The sequence below is a fragment of the Salvelinus alpinus genome, chromosome 1, assembly GCF_045679555.1.
Source record: "Salvelinus alpinus chromosome 1, SLU_Salpinus.1, whole genome shotgun sequence".
Taxonomy (NCBI): Eukaryota; Metazoa; Chordata; class Actinopteri; order Salmoniformes; family Salmonidae; genus Salvelinus; species Salvelinus alpinus.
The window spans coordinates 9,037,623-9,060,721 of record NC_092086.1 but is presented as its reverse complement, the minus strand read 5'-3'; the positions used below and the strand labels follow the sequence as shown (position 1 = coordinate 9,060,721).

The following is a 23,099-nucleotide window of genomic DNA, read 5'->3' as shown; positions in this document are numbered from 1 at the left end:
TGTTATTTTATGCTGTAGCGTTAAGATTTATCTTAACTAGAACTAGGGGGCCTAGCCCAAACCATGAAGAACAGCTCCACACCATTATTCCTCCTCCACCAAACTTTACAGTTGGCACTATGCATTCGGGCAGGTAGCGTTTTCCTGGCATCCGCCAAACCCAGATTAGTCCGTCGGACTGCCAGATGGTGAAGAGTGATTCATAACTCCAAAGAACACGTTTCCACTGCTCCAGAGTCCAATGGCAGCGAGCTTTACACCACTCAAGCCGATGCTTGGCATTGCGCATGATTATCTTGTGTGCGGCTGCTCGGCCGTGGAAACCCATTTCATGAAGCTCCCGACAAACAGTTATTTTGCTGACGTTGCAGATTGGAACTCGGTAGTGAGTGTTGCAACCGAGGACAGACCATTTTTATGCGCTTCCGCACTCGGCGGGCCCATTCTGTGAATTTGTGTGGCCTACCACTTCACGGTTGAGCCGTGCTCCTAGATGTTTCCACTTCACAATAACAGCAGTCACATTTGACCGGGGCAGCAATAACAGCAGTCACATTTGACCGGGGCAACAATAACAGCAGTCACAGTTGACTGGGGCAACAATAACAGCAGTCACATTTGACCGGGGGGCTCCAGCAGGGCAGGAATTTGACGAACTGACTTGTTGGATCGGTGGCATCCTATGACGGTGCCACGTTGAAAGTCACTGAGGTCTTCAGTACAGGTCATTCTACTGCCAATGTTTGTCTATGGAGATTGCATGGCGGTCTGCTCGATTTTATACACCTGTCAGCAACGGGTGTGGCTGAAATAGCAGAATCCACTAATTTGAAGGGGTGTCCACATACTTTTGTATATATAGTGTAGATTCTCTGTCCTGCTACTGGTAGGACTATAACATTATGTGAACTGACCTGAACAGGTTTAGACTGGTCATCTATGATATGTAGGCTATATACAGTACATTCTCTGTCCTGCTACTGGTAGGACTATAACATTATGTGAACTGATCTGAACAGGTTTAGGCTGGTCATCTATGATATGTAGGCTATAGCTGAGGTATAGACCTTGATCTGCATATCACTAACAAACTGCTATTATACATTATAACCTAGTCTACTTTACATAATATAACATCTACATATCACTAACAACCCACTACTATACATTATAACCTAGTCTACTTTACATAATATAACATATCACTAACAACCCACTACTATACATTATAACCTAGTCTACTTTACATAATATAACATCTACATATCACTAACAACCCACTACTATACATTATAACCTAGTCTACTTTACATAATATAACATCTACATATCACTAACAACCCACTACTATACATTATAACCTAGTCTACTTTACATAATATAACATCTACATATCACTAACAACCCACTACTATACATTATAACCTAGCCTACTTTACATAATATAACATCTACATATCACTAACAACCCACTATTATACATTATAACCTAGTCTACTTTACATAATATAAAATCTCTTACTTGATGCAAATAACCTTTCTGAATGGATCAATGATTTCCCCCTCAGATCAATCATGTCCGTTTTAGCCCTTCTGTCTACATTCTCAGATACATTTAGAAAATAACAGATTGTAAGACGATAAAAAGCCTACTGTTAATTAATAAAAACAAGTGTTAGACATGGCCTTGTGTTGCTGTAATGTCTATAACTACCTTAACAAACAGTGACATATTATTATTATTGACAGTTACCATGGTGATGAAATGTCACAACTACATGTTCATGTGATGCATTAAATCACCTGACTGTTTCTATGTCTGTTAGTAAATGTTTTATTCCTCAAAGAGATAATGAATAAATGAGAACAATTGACATACAATAATTAGTTGTCACTGTGTTAACCACAACCAACATGTTGGATCTCTGTTTAGTTGTCACTGTGTTAACCACAACCAACATGTTGGATCTCTGTTTAGTTGTCACTGTGTTAACCACAACCAACATGTTGGATCTCTGTTTAGTTGTCACTGTGTTAACCACAACCAACATGTTGGATCTCTGTTTAGTTGTCACTGTGTTAACCACAACCAACATGTTGGATCTCTGTTTAGTTGTCACTGTGTTAACCACAACCAACATGTTGGATCTCTGTTTAGTTGTCACTGTGTTAACCACAACCAACATGTTGGATCTCTGTTTAGTTGTCACTATGTTAACCACAACCAACATGTTGGATCTCTGTTTAGTTGTCACTGTGTTAACCACAACCAACATGCTGGATCTCTGTTTAGTTGTCACTGTGTTAACCACAACCAACATGCTGGATCTCTGTTTAGTTGTCACTGCGTTAACCACAACCAACATGCTGGATCTCTGTTTAGTTGTCACTGTGTTAACCACAACCAACATGTTGGATCTCTGTTTAGTTGTCACTGTGTTAACCACAACCAACATGTTGGATCTCTGTTTAGTTGTCACTGTGTTAACCACAACCAACATGTTGGATCTCTGTTTAGTTGTCACTGTGTTAACCACAACCAACATAATGGATCTCTGTTTATTTGTCACTGTGTTAACCACAACCAACATGTTGGATCTCTGTTTAGTTGTCACTGTGTTAACCACAACCAACATGCTGGATCTCTGTTTAGTTGTCACTGTGTTAACCACAACCAACATGTTGGATCTCTGTTTAGTTGTCACTGTGTTAACCACAACCAACATGTTGGATCTCTGTTTAGTTGTCACTGTGTTAACCACAACCAACATGTTGGATCTCTGTTTAGTTGTCACTGTGTTAACCACAACCAACATGCTGGATCTCTGTTTAGGGGTCAGTGCTGTAAAGTAAGTCTCTCTGGGGAGAAAGAGGATGGGGGTCTCTGCCTCTAAAAGGGGTCCCTCTGCGGAACATGGCACCAAATCTAAGAGGTGAGATTACATTTTTTTAAAGAATTTATGAAGAGTTTTTATCCAAAACGCTATATCCACCATTTTTCCACATTTGTGTTTTTTTAAGGCTGATGGGTATGTAAAATATTACTGTTCTAAGATATTAAATTCATAGATGTTAGTGTATGACATTTTACTCAGATCATCACAGCAAGACTAAACTAATATTGTTGCATTCTCTAGATTCTCCCATTTAATTTGCGCTATAGAGCCCCACAGTGGAGGTGTTACAGTACCCATAACACCTAGCGGTCAAACAGGGAAATGGTTCCAATAGTTTTATAGAGCCCCACAGTGGAGGTGTCATAATACCCATAACACCTAGCGGTCAAACAGGGAAATGGTTTCAATAGTTTTATAGAGCCTCACAGTGGAGGTGTCATAATACCCATAACACCTAGTGGTCAGACAGGGAAATGGTTACAATAGTTTTATAGAGCCCCACAGTGGAGTTGTCATAATACCCATAACACCTAGTGGTCAGACAGGGAAATGGTTACAATAGTTTTATAGAGCCCCACAGTGGAGGTGTCATAATACCCATAACACCTAGAGGTCAAACAGGGAAATGGTTACAATAGTTTTATAGAGCCCCACAGTGGAGGTGTCATAATACCCATAACACCTAGCGGTCAAACGGGGAAATGGTTCTAATAGTTGTTCCAATAAAAAACATGAGCTGGTGCACACCCAGATAAAAAAATATATATGTGGAGGTGCTGACTAACGGCGAATAAACTATAAGCTATAAAACATAAAGAGAGTCCCACACTCCATATACAGTATAAACTCCCAGTAATGTGTTGGGTATTTACCAACGTTTCAGCATCACTGTGTCTTCTTCAGGGTGATGTCATGAATACTTGAACCAGGTTCTGTAGACAAACAGTGTAATTAGTGCAACCAATGACAATAGTGAGGGGTGTGTCATAATTATTAAGTTAATTAGAAAGAATTAATGAAACTGTTAAAAAAACTATAGTTTATGGCATATTGAATATATTAGGCTATTGTTATCATATGGAATAATATTTGAATATTGCACATAACATTAGCATCAACATACATTATTGTTTAATTCAATTTCACCTATTTAATTGTTTCCTATGTCAATTAATTTTTTTGTTCCATGTAATATTTTGGTTCAACCTTAATGCATAATAAACATCATCAACAGGGGAACATATTGGATCTGATAAGATGTAGAAAGAATATATACATTTAAAAAGAGAACTGTTCTCAAGGGCTTGAGATCGAAGTCAATATCCAGACCACTAGGGGTCAATGTTTTTAGATAGGATATCCTGTCTCCCTTTGTAATAGTAGGATCTCCATGTTACCTCCTCTCCTTGGTAGAGCAACATGCTCAATGCCTGTGTATTTGAGGGAGTAGATGGGATGGTTAGCTTCAACAAAGTGAGCTGCTATTGGATAGTCAATGTTCTGACACCTGATTGATCTGCTACTGGATAGTCAATGTTCTGACACCTGATTGAGCTGTGGTGTTCAGCTATTAAATTGTCTTTTCGTGGGGGGATCACGTGACCCTTGAACGAGATGGCCGCATGAACTAGGAGCTCCGCACAAGTAGTTTCCAATTCCTAATCTTACCTCCACTTCAAGTTTAAACTCATTTAGCTTTAGTCAAAAAGTCATGGCGGCTTCAAAAGGCAACACTACAGGTGACATTTTTACCCGGACTCGAGTACTAGCGACAGAAAAAGCCTCCAAGAAGCAGCTAGCTTCAGAAAAAGCTAGCGCCATTAGCCAGGAGAAAGAGGACCCGTCCCCCCCCGAGGCCCAACGAATGCCAACCTCGCACTCTGTCGAAGACATCTTTTCTGAGCTGAGATCCCAACGTACAGAACTCAACACTAAACTAGATGCCATTAACGCTCAGCTCAGTGCGATAGGGGGCAAGGTGACAATCCTGGAAAATGCTTTGCCTGACATAAACAACAAGATAACCATAAACGCGGGGCGCCTGGACGAGGCAGAGGGGCGAATCCTATCCACGGAAAACTTATTGACAGACGCCATGGAAACAATAGCATATGCTAAAAAAAAAATAGAGCAGCTGGAAGAGAAAACAGAGGACCTGGAAAACAGGGGGCGAAGGAATAATTGTGTTCTATTAAATCTGGGCGAAAAAGAAGAGGGAAACATGCCACTGATCCGCTACCTGCAAGACAAACTTCCCGAGTGGCTCCACCTGTCCACCGACAGGCCCATAGAACTCGAGAGAGCTCACCGAGCACTGAGGCCCCCACCAGCAGCCAGACAACCACCGCGCCCAATCACCATACGTTTCCTGAGATTCACCGACAAGGAACGAGTCCTACAGGCGGCGAAAACCAACACCATTACAGTGGGGAACGCCAAACTCACCTTACTCCAGGATCTGTCAGCTGGAATACGCTGAAAGCGCCGAGAGTTTGACGAGGTGAAGAAATGCTCCATTGACCGAGGCATCTTTAGGGGATTCAAATACCCAAACGAGCTCAGGATTCTTCACCAAGGAGCCCTGCGACACTTCAAAACTCCAGAAGAGGCAAAACGTTTTTTGAAAGACAACCCCGGTCAATGAGAAATGGACCATTGACTAAATGCGATTACTGTTATTACTAAAGGAGGTAAGACAACATATAGCCGATATCCAAAGACCCACCGCCCTGCTAAATTTCATTATAGCCGTCCAATCTATATTTATGTTCCTTTAGCTGAGAGGGATAGGCCCCATATTATAACCTAGGCCTACTGTATGTAGGCTGGGCTATTGATTTTATTTTCTCCCTTTTTTAATGTGGTCTGGACGGGGGCTACGTTGTCAGTTACTCAATGCGGGCGGAGAGGATGAGGCATTTATTTGGTGGGGAGGGGGAGACGTTGTGCGTTGCTAACTGTTCCCGGTCTTTTTTTTTTTGTTGGAACACAGAATTGTGACTGAGCGGGGAGGTAATAGATCCAACGGGATATGTCGAGTTGTTTGGGAACTCGGCTGGGGTGTTCAGAGATTGTTATTTTATGTAAACCATTTATTTTCCTTTTATGTGAACGCAGCTGTAACTACTATCCACCTTTACCCAGAGATGACTTGCACTAAAGTTCGATTACTGTTCGATGACGATGACTAGTACCTTAAATCTATTGACATGGAACTGCCACGGTCTAGGCCATGCAATAAAACGGAAAAAGATACTATGTGCTCTAAAAAAGGAAAAAGCAGACATCGCGCTATTGCAAGAGACACACCTCTGTGATGCTGAACATGCCAAACTCCGCAGAGCTTGGGTGGGACAGGTGTATTTCTCATCTTTCAAATCCAACAGTAGAGGTACAGCAATACTTATCCATAAGAATGTTCCATTCATAATTGACAAAAACATATCTGATCCGGAGGGGAGATTTATTTTGATAACTGGGTCACTGTATGGGCAACCAATTACTATCTTAAACATATACGCCCCTAACACAGATACTCCTGCTTTTATGTCGAAAATGATAACTCTGTTCAATGAGCATTGTGTTTCCTTTGGAGTGTTGGCCGGAGATTTTAATTGTACCCTGAACCCAACCCTAGACAAATCATCTCAAGTCACCACCACAAATCCTAGATCTGCAAAGATGTTGAACTCTCTTACTAAAGAGATGGGACTGATAGATATCTGGAGAGAGACTAATAGCTTAGCTATGGACTATACATACTACTCTAATGTCCATAACACCTACTCCCGTATAGATTACATTTTTATCCCAAAGAGTTTCATAAATTCAGCCACGTGTACAATCGGACCCATAGCGCTTTCGGATCACGCCTTTGTCCACCTCCGCTTTGACCTCTGCAAAAACATCCCGAGATCAAAGAGCTGGAAATTCAACACCTCCATGCTATCAAACGAAGCATTCCATACATTGGTAACTACATGGATAGACAACTACACACAAGACAACAAAGATTCTCCTGTTTCTCCGGCCACAATGTGGGACGCTGCTAAAGCCACACTAAGAGGTCATCTAATTGCATATGCTTCCTCTAAGAAAAAAGCAATGGAAGCACACAGGCTAGATCTGGAGAGGGAGCTGGAACGCTGTGAAAAAGTACATAAACAATCCCCAGACAGCACCTCCTGGAGTCAACTTAAAGCAGCCAAAGCCAAACTGAATTTGGACTATACTCGGGAGATTAAAAAAAAAGTTTTCTTTACTAAACAGAAATACCATGAGTATAGCAATAGGCCTAGTAGATTGCTTGCTTATCAATTAAAAAAAGAGCAGTCAGAGCGTACAATTATGGCTATCCGAACAGCAGAGGATGAGGTCACATATGATCCAAAAAAGATCAATTTAACTTTTCATGATTTTTACTGCAAACTATATACCTCTGAGAGAAAACACACGGAGGCAGAACTCCACTCCTTCCTAGAGGGAATCTCGCTACCTAAACTATCAGAGACCGACCAAGAAGATCTCAACTCCCCCTTCACTCCTGAGGAGATCCTGGAGGCAATTACCTCCATGCCACCTAACAAGTCCCCAGGCCCAGATGGATTCCCCAGAGAGTTCTACAAAGCTTTTTGGCCCCAGCTTAGCCCTATTTTCATGCCAATGCTGGAGGATTTTTGCAAAAACGGAGTTCTCCCAGACTCAATGCACACAGCTCGCATTACAGTGTTGCTCAAAAAAGACAAGGACCCCCTATCCTGCTCCTCCTTCCGGCCCATAAGCTTGTTGGATTTCGACTACAAAATAATTACCAAATTGCTCGCCAAAAGACTAAACACTCTTCTTCCCAAAATAATAAAAGCGGACCAGACGGGATTTATTAGAGACAGATACTCTTCTGATAACATTCGCCGTCTTTTTGATATTATTGATCAAGTAAACGCACAGAAGACCCCTGTCCTGCTGGCTTCACTGGATGCTGAGAAGGCGTTCGACAGGATGGAGTGGAGCTTTCTGTTCTCAGTCTTAGAGAAGTTCAACATGGGCCCAAACTTTATTAAATGGATCAAATCACTATACTCTCATCCAAATGCCATGGTGACTACTAACGGACTGAACTCTGACAGATTCCCTTTGGGACGGGGCACAAGACAAGGGTGCTCGCTGTCCCCCCTGCTCTACTTGTTGGGGGCGGAGCCTCTGGCAGAGTTGATAAGGAGCAATCCAAGTATTATGGGTGTTCCTGCAGGCGGCCTGCAGCACAAGATTTCGCTTTACGCGGATGATGTCTTGCTCTACATATCCAACCCTGAGAAATCCCTTCCTCCCATTTTAGATACAATTGCTCAGTATGGCACGTTTTCAGGTTATAAGATTAATTTTAACAAATCCACTGTCTGCCCTCTCAATATTACAGTCACCAGTTCTATGAAGACACTATGCCCATTCCAATGGAAGACACAGGGGTTTCAATACCTTGGGATATTCATAACACGAGATCTGAATAGGCTTTTCAAAGAGAATTATCTTCCACTCCTGGATCAAATCAAGAACAACCTCCAAACCTGGATCTCCCTCCCAATTAGCTTAGTAGGAAGAATTAATGTAATCCGTATGAACATCCTCCCTAGACTGAACTATTTATTTCAGATGCTCCCATGCTATCTCCCAGCTTCCTTTTTCAAAACAATTAACCAAAGCATCACCAAATTTATATGGGGCAATAAAAAACCTAGGATCAAGCTTTCCACTTTATCGAAACCTGAATCTAAGGGTGGTCTTGCCCTTCCCTCCCTTCAATTGTACTACTGGTCTGCCCAAATCCGCAACATGCTAACATGGATCACAAACAGACAAGAGTCAACGTGGAGCCAGATAGAAGCCCAATCTTGTGGTTCATTGCCACTAAGCTCAACTATATTCATTGATAACTTTAGTGAAGTGGGCAACATAGCCAAAACATTTGTGATTTACAGTACCCTACGAGCGTGGAGGGACTGTAAGAAATACCTGGGCATCTCCTCCCAAATATGTTCTCACTCGCCTATAGTAGGCAACCCAGACTTGCCAAAAGCCCTGAGAGATGCCAACTTTAATCTTTGGCATACTCTAGGAATCAGGACCTTTTCAGACCTATTTCATCAGAAGACCACTACACTGAAATCCTTTCAAGAGCTCTGCAATGAATTCAATGTGCCAAGATCCCATTTTTTTTAAATATCTACAAATTAGACATGTCATCTCCTCATTTACTTCCAAGAGGAGGTTTAGAACTCAGTTGAATGAAGTTGAAACCCTTCTTGTCACAGCACAATCCATTAAAGGCAAAATATCCTATATCTATAGACTCCTTTCTGAGAAAGGAGGATCCTCCTTTACTCCTTTGAAAATAATATGGGAAAAGGACCTTGGTCTGACTATCAGTGATGAGTTATGGGCGGAGGTTTGCGACAGGGTATACTGCTCCTCTACTAATGTAAAAATGAAAGAATCTAATTACAAATTTTTGTACAAATTTTATTACACTCCCCTGAGACTCCATAAAATGAAAACAGACATTTCTCCTAACTGTAATAGATGTACCTCTGAAAGTGGAACCTATATGCATGTATTTTGGAGCTGTAGAGAGATTGCCAGATTTTGGCAATCTATACATACTGCTGCACAGAAAATACTAGATGTACAGTTTGATATGACCCCGTGTCTCTATCTTCTTAATGCCCAGCAGGACTTTGTTCTTGATCCTGACAGAGAAAATTTGCTCATGACCATTTCATACTTTGCTAAGAAATGTATTCTTCTATTGTGGGCCTCTAATACTTCTCCTACATTTAAAATGTGGATTGACCAGATTGTTGACTTTCTCCCTCTTGAAAAGCTCACTTATGACCTCCACAAGAGACAGCCCAAGTTTGATAGACTCTGGTCTCCACTACTCAACTATATTTCAAATTGGACAGAGTGAATGGGGGAATCAGGGAGATGAGCAGATGCGTGTTGTGTAAGGTGCTGTAAAATCTAAAAACTAATTATTGGCTCGTCATCTCAGCTAAGGCTGGAAATAGCTAATAAGAACCTTGATAGTGCTGCTGCAAGTTCTATAATTTAAATTTTGTTATAATTATTATTTGTGTGTGTGTATGTATGTATGTATGTATGTATATATATATATATATATATATATATATATATACATATATAAAACAATTTTTTATTATTATTTTTTTTTTAATTTTTTTTTTAAGTCACATCTGTGAATGTGGAATGTGTTTGGTTGGTTGATTGAAAACTTAATAAAACTTTAAATTGAAAAAAAAAAAAAAATTGTCTTTTCGTTTGTCCTACGTAGAATTTCCCACATGAACAGGTGATGAGATAGATTACTCACTTGGTCTTGCATGAGATGATCCCCTAACAGGGATGTTTCTACCTGTATGTGGGTGTCTGAAGAAGGATGTTTTTATAGTGCTATTACACTGTGTGCATGAGCCACGTTTGTAGTTCCCATTTGGAATGGGTGTCAAGAGTGTCTGAGTGGCTCAGGGGGCAGGTCAGATCTCACCAAGATATCTCCTATAGTGTCTGAGTGGCTCAGGGGGCAGGTCAGATCTCACCAAACTATCTCCTATAGTGTCTGAGTGGATCAGGGGGCAGGTCAGATCTCACCAAACTATCTCCTATAGTGTCTGAGTGGCTCAGGGGGCAGGTCAGATCTCACCAAACTATCTCCTATAGTGTCTGAGTGGATCAGGGGGCAGGTCAGATCTCACCAAACTATCTCCTATAGTGTCTGAGTGGCTCAGGGGGCAGGTCAGATCTCACCAAACTATCTCCTATAGTGTCTGAGTGGCTCAGGGGGCAGGTCAGATCTCACCAAGATATCTCCTATAGTGTCTGAGTGGCTCAGGGGGCAGGTCAGATCTCACCAAGATATCTCCTATAGTGTCTGAGTGGGGTCAGGGGGCAGGTCAGATCTCACCAAGATATCTCCTATAGTGTCTGAGTAGCTCAGGGGGCAGGTCAGATCTCACCAAACTATCTCCTATAGTGTCTGAGTGGCTCAGGGGGAAGGTCAGATCTCACCAAACTATCTCCTATAGTGTCTGAGTGGATCAGGGGGCAGGTCAGATCTCACCAAACTATCTCCTATAGTGTCTGAGTGGCTCAGGGGGCAGGTCAGATCTCACCAAGATATCTCCTATAGTGTCTGAGTAGCTCAGGGGGCAGGTCAGATCTCACCAAACTATCTCCTATAGTGTCTGAGTGGCTCAGGGGGCAGGTCAGATCTCACCAAGATATCTCCTATAGTGTCTGAGTGGCTCAGGGGGCAGGTCAGATCTCACCAAGATATCTCCTATAGTGTCTGAGTGGGCTCAGGGGGCAGGTCAGATCTCACCAAACTATCTCCTATAGTGTCTGAGTGGCTCAGGGGGAAGGTCAGATCTCACCAAGATATCTCCTATAGTGTCTGAGTGGCTCAGGGGGCAGGTCAGATCTCACCAAGATATCTCCTATAGTGTCTGAGTGGCTCAGGGGGCAGGTCAGATCTCACCAAACTATCTCCTATAGTGTCTGAGTGGCTCAGGGGGCAGGTCAGATCTCACCAAACTATCTCCTATAGTGTCTGAGTAGCTCAGGGGGCAGGTCAGATCTCACCAAGATATCTCCTATAGTGTCTGAGTAGCTCAGGGGGCAGGTCAGATCTCACCAAGATATCTCCAATATTGTGACCACGCTTATAGACCACCAGTGGGGGTTCCTTGAAGAGGTGTGTGATTGTTTTGTCTGACTGCAGAATATGACAGTGCTTTTTCAGGATTGATTTCATTTTCTCAGAGTACTTGGTGTACTTGGTGCAAAAGACTGTTGTTTTTCTTCTTTGGTTGAGTTTTTAGTAATTCCTCTCTTGGTTTTTTAGATATTTTCATCATTGCAGCATCAAGAGTTTTGTCCTTGTAGCCTCTCATTTTGAATTATTTTGTAATTTTGTTTTAGCATTGCTGTTCAAAATCCAATAGTTTTTCCACCATACATTTTTCCCATATGGAATTGGAAAAACAAATAAGGGATGTGTTTCGTGTAGGGTGGGGTGCTGGATTTATGGTGCTTTCAAGACAACTGGGAACTGGGAAGTTTGAATTATGACGTCAGTGATCTTCAGGTCGGAGCTCTAGAAAGAGTCACGAGTTCCCGACTTGGAATTTCGAGTTGGATGATCGTTCGAACCGTATTTTCTCAGTCGGAGCTCATTTTTTCACCGAGTTTCCAGTTGTCCTGAACTCACTGAAGTCTGAGATTTCCCAGTTTCCAGTTGTTTTGAATGCAGCAGAAGTCACAGCATGGCCAATGTATTCAACCTTCTCTGTCCCATGGTGTTGCAGGTGAATATTTATAATTTTAAGCTTTGGAAAGACTTGGACCACACCCCCTCTCCACTGAATTGCTGGCTAGTAATTGCTTTGCAATGCTTGCAGTTAGCCATTGATTCCTTCCAAACCACTCATTCCAAACCCCCTCATTGCTAGCTAAGATTTTGAACGTATGATGTTGACATGATCAGTCCAATCAAAGCTACTGTAGATGTAACGTGATGTTCATTTTATCTGTGGCAAATGACCTTGAGCCTTTTGGATGGGCACTTCTAATGTAACTCTATGGCAGCACCCAATGGGCTTGAATTTTACAGCTCTCCCTGTAGATTGAGTGGTGACATAATGTCTCCATGAGAGACAGAACACTGAGCCAATCATGGCACAACAACAGAACATTACCAACCCCTACGCTCAGTATTTACAGCTGGCTGCCCCCCACCACCACAGAAAGCACTGAGCTAGGCTGAAACACCTGCATTTTGGAGCTGCCTTAACCTAACAGGTTAGGACAGCTCATGAGGCTATTATCCAGATACCTGCTGGTACCTCTTAACTGGTTAGGACAGCTCATGAGGCTATTATCCAGATACCTGCTGGTACCTCTTAACTGGTTAGGACAGCTCATGAGGTTATTATACCTGCTGGTACCTCTTAACTGGTTAGGACAGCTCATGAGGCTATTATACCTGCTGGTACCTCTTAACTGGTTAGGACAGCTCATGAGACTATTATCCAGATACCTGCTGGTACCTCTTAACTGGTTAGGACAGCTCATGAGGTTATTATACCTGCTGGTACCTCTTAACTGGTTAGGACAGCTCATGAGGTTATTATCCAGATACCTGCTGGTACCTCTTAACTGGTTAGGACAGCTCATGAGGTTATTATACCTGCTGGTACCTCTTAACTGGTTAGGACAGCTCATGAGGTTATTATACCTGCTGGTACCTCTTAACTGGTTAGGACAGCTCATGAGGTTATTATACCTGCTGGTACCTCTTAACTGGTTAGGACAGCTCATGAGGTTATTATCCAGATACCTGCTGGTACCTCTTAACTGGTTAGGACAGCTCATGAGGTTATTATCCAGATACCTGCTGGTACCTCTTAACTGGTTAGGACAGCTCATGAGGTTATTATACCTGCTGGTACCTCTTAACTGGTTAGGACAGCTGATGAGGTTATTATACCTGCTGGTACCTCTTAACTGGTTAGGACAGCTGATGAGGTTATTATACCTGCTGGTACCTCTTAACTGGTTAGGACAGCTCATGAGGCTATTATCCAGACACCTGCTGGTACCTATTAACTGGTTAGGACAGCTCATGAGGCTATTATCCAGACACCTGCTGGTACCTCTTAACTGGTTAGGACAGCTCATGAGACTATTATCCAGATACCTGCTGGTACCTCTTAACTGGTTAGGACAGCTCATGAGGTTATTATCCAGATACCTGCAGGTACCTCTTAACTGGTTAGGACAGCTCATGAGGTTATTATACCTGCTGGTACCTCTTAACTGGTTAGGACAGCCCATGAGGTTATTATACCTGCTGGTACCTCTTACAGCCCATGAGGTTATTATACCTGCTGGTACCTCTTAACTGGTTAGGACAGCTCATGAGGTTATTATACCTGCTGGTACCTCTTAACTGGTTAGGACAGCTCATGAGGTTATTATCCAGATACCTGCTGGTACCTCTTAACTGGTTAGGACAGCTCATGAGGTTGTTATACCTGCTGGTACCTCTTAACTGGTTAGGACAGGTCATGAGGTTATTATACCTGCTGGTACCTCTTAACTGGTTAGGACAGCTCATGAGGCTATTATCCAGATACCTGCTGGTACCTCTTAACTGGTTAGGACAGCTCATGAGGTTATTATACCTGCTGGTACCTCTTAACTGGTTAGGACAGCTCATGAGGTTATTATACCTGCAGGTACCTCTTAACTGGTTAGGACAGCTGATGAGGTTATTATCCAGATACCTGCAGGTACCTCTTAACTGGTTAGGACAGCTCATGAGGTTATTATACCTGCTGGTACCTCTTAACTGGTTAGGACAGCTCATGAGGTTATTATACCTGCTGATACCTCTTAACTGGTTAGGACAGCTCATGGGGTTATTATACCTGCTGGTACCTCTTAACTGGTTAGGACAGCTCATGGGGTTATTATACCTGCTGGTACCTCTTAGCTGGTTAGGACAGCTCATGAGGTTATTAAACCTGCTGGTACCTCTTAACTGGTTAGGACAGCTGATGAGGTTATTATACCTGCTGGTACCTCTTAACTGGTTAGGACAGCTCATGAGGTTATTATCCAGATACCTGCTGGTACCTCTTAACTGGTTAGGACAGCTCATGAGGCTATTATCCAGACACCTGCTGGTACCTATTAACTGGTTAGGACAGCTCATGAGGCTATTATCCAGACACCTGCTGGTACCTCTTAACTGGTTAGGACAGCTCATGAGACTATTATCCAGATACCTGCTGGTACCTCTTAACTGGTTAGGACAGCTCATGAGGTTATTATCCAGATACCTGCTGGTACCTCTTAACTGGTTAGGACAGCTCATGAGGTTGTTATACCTGCTGGTACCTCTTAACTGGTTAGGACAGCTCATGAGGTTATTATACCTGCTGGTACCTCTTAACTGTTTAGGACAGCTCATGAGGTTATTATCCAGATACCTGCTGGTACCTCTTAACTGGTTAGGACAGCTCATGAGGTTATTATACCTGCTGGTACCTCTTAACTGGTTAGGACAGCTGATGAGGCTATTATACCTGCTGGTACCTCTTAACTGGTTAGGACAGCTGATGAGGTTATTATACCTGCTGGTACCTCTTAACTGGTTAGGACAGCTCATGAGGTTATTATACCTGCTGGTACCTCTTAACTGGTTAGGACAGCTCATGAGGCTATTATCCAGACACCTGCTGGTACCTATTAACTGGTTAGGACAGCTCATGAGGCTATTATCCAGACACCTGCTGGTACCTCTTAACTGGTTAGGACAGCTCATGAGGCTATTATCCAGATACCTGCTGGTACCTCTTAACTGGTTAGGACAGCTCATGAGGTTATTATACCTGCTGGTACCTCTTAACTGGTTAGGACAGCTCATGAGGCTATTATACCTGCTGGTACCTCTTAACTGGTTAGGACAGCTCATGAGGCTATTATACCTGCTGGTACCTCTTAACTGGTTAGGACAGCTCATGAGACTATTATCCAGATACCTGCTGGTACCTCTTAACTGGTTATGGCAGCTCATGAGGTTATTATACCTGCTGGTACCTCTTAACTGGTTAGGACAGCTCATGAGGTTATTATACCTGCTGGTACCTCTTAACTGGTTAGGACAGCTCATGAGGTTATTATACCTGCTGGTACCTCTTAACTGGTTAGGACAGCTCATGAGGCTATTATCCAGATACCTGCTGGTACCTCTTAACTGGTTAGGACAGCTCATGAGGCTATTATCCAGATACCTGCTGGTACCTCTTAACTGGTTAGGACAGCTCATGAGGTTATTATTCCTGCTGGTACCTCTTAACTGGTTAGGACAGCTCATGGGGTTATTATCCAGATACCTGCTGGTACCTCTTAACTGGTTAGGACAGCTCATGAGGTTATTATACCTGCTGGTACCTCTTAACTGGTTAGGACAGCTCATGACGTTATTATACCTGCTGGTACCTCTTAACTGGTTAGGACAGCTCATGACGTTATTATACCTGCTGGTACCTCTTAACTGGTTAGGACAGCTCATGAGGTTATTATCCAGATACCTGCTGGTACCTCTTAACTGGTTAGGACAGCTCATGAGGTTATTATACCTGCTGGTACCTCTTAACTGGTTAGGAAAGCTCATGAGGCTATTATCCAGACACCTGCTGGTACCTCTTAACTGGTTAGGACAGCTCATGAGGTTTTTATACCTGCTGGTACCTCTTAACTGGTTAGGACAGCTCATGAGGTTATTATACCTGCTGGTACCTCTTAACTGGTTAGGACAGCTCATGGGGTTATTATCCAGATACCTGCTGGTACCTCTTAACTGGTTAGGACAGCTCATGAGGTTATTATACCTGCTGGTACCTCTTAACTGGTTAGGACAGCTCATGAGGTTTTTATACCTGCTGGTACCTCTTAACTGGTTAGGACAGCTCATGAGTTTATTATACCTGCTGGTACCTCTTAACTGGTTAGGACAGCTCATGAGGTTATTATACCTGCAGGTACCTCTTAACTGGTTAGGACAGCTCATGAGGTTATTATACCTGCTGGTACCTCTTAACTGGTTAGGACAGCTCATGAGGTTATTATACCTGCTGGTACCTCTTAACTGGTTAGGACAGCTCATGAGGCTATTATCCAGATACCTGCTGGTACCTCTTAACTGGTTAGGACAGCTCATGAGGTTGTTATACCTGCTGGTACCTCTTAACTGGTTAGGAAAGCTCATGAGGCTATTATCCAGATACCTGCTGGTACCTCTTAACTGGTTAGGACAGCTCATGAGGTGTCCTACCCGCCATTTTTAAAAAGACAAGACAAAGCTCATTGCCTTCTTCATTCACGCAGAGACGGGCAGCCTGAAGGTCTCCTCATTGATTTAGCTGGAAAGGGGAGAAATGTTGCTTTACATTGGTATTCATATTACAGTTGACCTTGAAGTATTATGTTTTTGGGCACTAAAAGAAGGTCAATTGTATAGAACAGTGCAATATACAAATGTTTGTTAGCTATCGTTACGCTCCCACTGTCCGGTTCTCCTCTCTTCACTAGATGGACGGTAACTTTAGTGTTTAACCCCTCTGTGTCCAAGGACCAAACTTTTGAATATTATTTTCGGGGCTCCTCAAGTAGGCTGGACATATTCCATTATTAACAATGCTTATTTTCTGATAAAATAGTTCATTGCATCTGCCATGGAGCCCAGTTTCATAACATTACCTTTTGTCCCTAGTTATGAAGTAATCCCCAAAAAACTGACCTTATTTCAGGTCATGTTTCTCCCTGCCAGCTCCTATTAGTTCTATTGAGCACCGTGGCACCAACTCACCTTCTGAACGTTCTATTCCCAGCTCATTGTTCTGCGTCACAATGGCAGCTTCACCATTGCTGTCAATTAGACCTGCTTCACTTTAACAATGTGGGATGAGCTCAGGTAAATTAATATTATTACCATGGTTACAGCTACTTGGTAAGCACGCCCACTATTCACCTAGGTACACGTTTTGATGACATACAGTGCTGGCCATTACCCATCAAACGATTACATACAGTGCTGGCGCATACCCATCAAACGTTAAACATTTTCTGGTCATGGTTAACCATATTTGTCTTCAGAAAAAGGTATACAACCTAAACAAAATGGATGTCCCTGTCCTCAAGTTGTGGCTGATTTAAACAGCCAGAACACATTTTTTTTATAAGAAATAACACTTTTTTGGCAATTTGTTGTTTGTAAATGGCTGCTGGGTAATTTGATATGCATTGAAATCTTTGTTTGTAGGCATCAAATTGAGCGAATGCTGCGCAGGTTCACTGAGTTACAAATCAAATGGACAGGTCTAGCTAATTGATTTGTAGATCTGACGCAGTTGCTACCTCAGATTATGAGCCTAGCAGGTGTTGTGAATGAGTTATGTAGTACCCACAGAAGGCCACAGGGAGTTAATCATATATATATATATATAAAATATTGATTTAGATGGGTGACATTATCTGCCAAAGTAACAGCCCTGTAGACAAAAGAGAGCTCTCCAGTAGGAACCAACACATTCAGCCCTGTAGACAAAGAAGAGCTCTCCAGTAGGAACCAACACATTCAACCCTGTAGACAAAGAAGAGCTCTCCAGTAGGAACCAACACATTCAGCCCTGTAGACAAAGAAGAGCTCTCCAGTAGGAACCAAAACATTCAGCCCTGTAGACAAAGAAGAGCTCTCCAGTAGGAACCAAAACATTCAGCCCTGTAGAAAAAGAAGAGCTCTCCAGTAGGTACCAACACATTCAGCCCTGTAGACAAAGAAGAGCTCTCCAGTAGGAACCAACACATTCAGCCCTGTAGACAAAGAAGAGCTCTCCAGTAGGAACCAACACATTCAGCCCTGTAGACAAAGAAGAGCTCTCCAGTAGGAACCAACACATTCAGCCCTGTAGACAAAGAAGAGCTCTCCAGTAGGAACCAACACATTCAGCCCTGTAGACAAAGAAGAGCTCTCCAGTAGGTACCAACACATTCAGCCCTGTAGACAAAGAAGAGCTCTCCAGTAGGAACCAACACATTCAGCCCTGTAGACAAAGAACAGGCCATTTTCTCAAAAGTGAGGTTACAAGTTTATCCTTTTTCATAGCAGAATTTCTTTCCCATTGTTCCTCAACTGTAGTGTATGATATACCATTTTTTGCCCTGAGGTTCTACTTTTATCCAATCTGAAAAACACAATTTCAAATGTTGCTACATAAGACTGAAGCGAACCGGTCGGTCATATTTGACTGTATAAAAACAAGCAGTACTACATATTCCTCTGAGAGTTAGGCAGATATATAGCATTTAGCAAAAAAAACATGACGATTTGACTGTCTGAAATGAAACCATCAAGTGATGGATTTTAAACAAATACATGTCTGTCATTGAACAATCGCATTCCATGATGAGCTAGTGAAAAAACACACCAATCTCTTTCATAATTTCTTTAAACAATAAAAGCAAATTCTCAAACATTTCTGAAAATGGATATATAGCGTTTCGGAATGAAACTCTTCTTCTGTTTCCCCATCTGAGCTCAGAGTAGATGAGAGATGTAATGTTTGTCTCTGTTGTGTTGAAGCCCAATCAAGCAGGAGAGACCAGCCTCCTCTGTACCCAGCTGTGTGTCCATGAAGAGTGACCAGTCTATGGATCGTCCTATAGAGTCTAGAGAGGGAGACTTTTCTACTGAACAAAGGTAAGAAGAACTCATGGGTCATGGTCAGTGAGTTAAACAACACTGTCTCTAGTCATTTCTCCTCTCCCATTTTCCCATTTATTTTTGTTGTTTTCATAATCCATAGGCTAATCCTTTTGTACATTTCATAGTCCTAAAACCATATTAAACAAACACAACATTCCCTCCGTGTGTGTGTGTGTGTGTGTGTGTGTGTGTGTGTGTGTGTGTGTGTGTGTGTGTGTGTGTGTGTGTGTGTGTGTTTGTGTGTCCAGTAGGTGTGTCCAGTAAGTGTCTCCAGTGTGTGTGTGTCTCGAGTGTGTGTGTGTGTGTGAGTGTGTCTTGTGTGTGTCCTGTGTGTGTGTGTGTGAGTGTGTCTTGTGTGTGTCCTGTGTGTGTGTGTGTGTGTGTGTGTGTGTGTGTGTGTGTGTGTGTGTGTGTGTGTGTGTGTGTGTGTGTGTGTGTCCAGTGTGAAACACTCACACACTGGACACATACACACACACAGGTCACACAAACACACACACTAGCCACACAAACAGGACACACACACACACTGGACGCACACACACTGGACTCACTCATATACACTCACACACACACTGGACACAAACACACACACACAAACGCAAACAAAACACACACACACGCACACAGGACACACACATACACACTGGACACACATACTGGACACTCACACACACTGGACACAAACACTGGACACACACTGGACAAACACAGACACACACACACACACTAGACACACAAACAGGACACACACACACACACTGGACAGACACACACTGGACACACATGCACACACATGCACACACACACACACACACACACACACACGCACACGCACACGCACGCGCACGCACACACACACACACACACACACACACACACACACACACACACACACACAGGACAATCACAGACACACACACATTGGACACACCCACTGAACACACAGACAAAACATTATTACCAATGCTTGACTGTGTGTGTGTCCAGTGTGTGTGTCCAGTGTGTGTGTCCAGTGTGCATGTGTGTGTCCAGTGTGTGTGTGTGTGTGTGTCCAGTGTGTGTGTCCATTGTTTGTTTGTGTCTAGTGTGTGTGTATGTGTGTCCAGTGTGTGTGTGTGTGTGTGTGTGTGTGTGTGTCCAGTGTGTATGTATGTGTGTGTGTGTCCAGTGTGTGTATGTGTGTCCAGTGTGTGTATGTGTGTCTCCACTGTGTGTATGTGTGTCCCCAGTGTGTGTGTGTATGTGTCCCCAGTGTGTGTGTGTGTGTGTGTCCAGTGTGTGTGTGTGTGTGTGTGTGTGTGTGTGTGTGTGTGTGTGTGTGTGTGTGTGTGTGTGTGTGTGTGTGTGTGTGTGTGTGTGTGTGTGTGTGTGTGTGTGTGTGTGTGTGTGTGTGTGTGTGTTAGTTGACGCTAATGATCCAGTGTGAGCGTGTGTCCAGTCTGTGTGTGTATGTGTGTGTGTGTGTGTGTGTGTGTGTGTGTGTGTGTGTGTGTGTGTGTGTGTGTGTGTGTGTGTGTGTGTGTGTGTGTGTGTGTTTGTGTGTGTGTGTGTGTGTGTGTGTGTGAGTTCAGGTGTATCCCTCAGTGACTGTCTGTTCTTCTGCTTACCGCTACAGTGTGGAACATGGTGGAGAGAACAGAATGAAACCTGGGCTTAGAAAATGTGAGTGTTGACTGCTGTGAAGAATATGACTAAGAATAAGTCTTAATTCAACTTAAGTCAAAGTCAAAGACCACCATCATTACTTACTTGGTCAAATTAAATATCAGCTGTAGTTCTACAGAAGCAGAAATCAGGGACACCAAAGTTTACAAAGAGTTGCTTTGACAATGTGTGGGTGTGTGTCTGTGTGGCGTGTTTGTGTGTGTGTGTGTGTGTAATTAATGGGAATAAGTGTTTTTTATATTACCATACAGTATAACATATGATCATTAAACAAGTCTCAAGATAGCTTAACTTCTCCTTTTGATACCTAGAAACATCTAGATTAAATGAATTACTGAAAAGTGAGTTAACATTCTAATGTGAATGATGATGATTTCTAATATTGTGTCTGGTTTCATCCATCAGATGTCTGTGATCTCACACTGGACCCAAACACAGTAGACAGACTCCTCTCTCTGTCTGAGGAGAACAGAAAGGTGACATGTAGGAGAGAGGAGCAGCCATATCCTGATCACCCAGAGAGATTTAAGGAATGTAAACAGGTGCTGTGTAGAGAGGGTCTGACTGGGCGCTGTTACTGGGAGGTAGAGTGGAGTGGGAAAGGGGCTGATATAGGAGTGACATATAAAGGAATCAGCAGGAGAGGATGGGTTAATGACTGTAGGCTTGGACACAATGACAAGTCCTGGAGTCTGATCTGCTATAACAACCGTTACTCTGCCAGGCACAATAATAATGAAACTACCATAGACGTCCTCTCCTCCAGCTCCCACAGAGTAGGAGTGTATCTGGACTGGCCAGCTGGCACTCTGTCCTTCTATAGAGCCTCCTCTGACACACTGACCCACCTGTACACATTCACCTCCACATTCACTGAGCCCCTCTATCCAGGATTTATGGTTTGTTTTGACTCCTCAGTGTCCCTGAAATAATAACCTGACACACACACACACACACACACACACACACACACACACACACACACACACACACACACACACACACACACACACACACACACACACACACACACACACACTGGACAATCACAGACACACATTGGACACACACTCACACACACACACACACACACACACACACACACACACACACACACACACACTGAACACACACACACAGAGACACACACACACACAGGACCCACACACACTGGACACACACACACTGGACACACACAGGCACACAATGGACACACACACACACACACACACAGGACACACACAGACCCACATTGGACACACATTCTGACACACACACACACACACACACAGACACACACACGCTGGACACACACGGAGCACACACACACACAGTACACACACACACCCCGCACACACACACACTAGACACACACACACACACACACACTGACACGCAAGACACACAGTGCAGGACACACAGTGCAGGACACACAGTGTGTGTATGAATGCGTGTCAGTGTGTGTGTGTGTGTGTGTGAACGTGTGTGTGTGTGTGTCTAGTGTGTGTGTCCATTGTTTTGACACACACACACAGGACACACACACACCAGTTTATTCCTGTAAATCCACTGACACAAAATATAAAGGCAACATGTAAAGTGTTGGTCCCATGTTTCATGAGCTGAAATAAAATATTCCATAAATGTTACATACACACTAAAAGCTTGTTTCTGTCAAATTGTTTTACATCCATGGTAGTGGGCATTTCTCCTTTACCAAGATAATCCATCCACCTGACAGGTGTGGCATATCAAGAAGCTGATTAAACTGCATGATCATTACAAAGGTGCACCTTGTGCTGGGGACAATAAAAGGTCACTATAAAATATGCAGTTTTGTCACACAACACAATGCCACAGATGTCTCAAGTTTTGAGGGAGCGTGCAGTTGGCATGCTGACTGCAGGAATGTCCACCAGAGATGTTAATAGAGAATTGAATGTTAATTTCTCTAAGCTGCTTGAACTTTGTTGTAGAGAATCTGGTAGTACGTCCAACCGGCCTAAAAACCGCAGTGTATAGCGTTGTGTGGAGGAGCGGTTTGCTGATGTCAACATTGTGAACAGATTGCCCCCTGGTGGTGGTGGGGTTATGGTATGGGGCAGGCATAAACTACGGACAACAAACACAATTGAATTTTATCCATGGCAATTTGAATGCACAGAGATACCGTGATGAGATCCTATTGT

General features: G+C 43.0%; 2 protein-coding genes and 1 long non-coding RNA gene across 4 annotated transcripts in view; 2 read left to right on the top strand and 1 right to left on the bottom strand.

The window, feature by feature from the left end:
- The window catches only part of LOC139569930 (uncharacterized), an 823,452-nt gene that overhangs the window by 329,400 nt on the left and 470,953 nt on the right, over window positions 1-23,099 (top strand). For both annotated transcript variants that reach the window (XR_011673987.1, XR_011673982.1), the window contains exon 2: window positions 2,834-2,933. This is a non-coding gene — a long non-coding RNA (uncharacterized lncRNA). The remainder of the gene's footprint in view (window positions 1-2,833; window positions 2,934-23,099) is intronic.
- The window catches only part of LOC139533561 (NLR family CARD domain-containing protein 3-like), a 298,305-nt gene that overhangs the window by 75,246 nt on the left and 199,960 nt on the right, over window positions 1-23,099 (bottom strand). The gene's annotated exons all lie outside the window — the stretch shown is intronic.
- Window positions 1-23,099, top strand: part of LOC139539816 (NLR family CARD domain-containing protein 3-like) — a 446,707-nt gene that overhangs the window by 338,712 nt on the left and 84,896 nt on the right. The window lies entirely within an intron of this gene.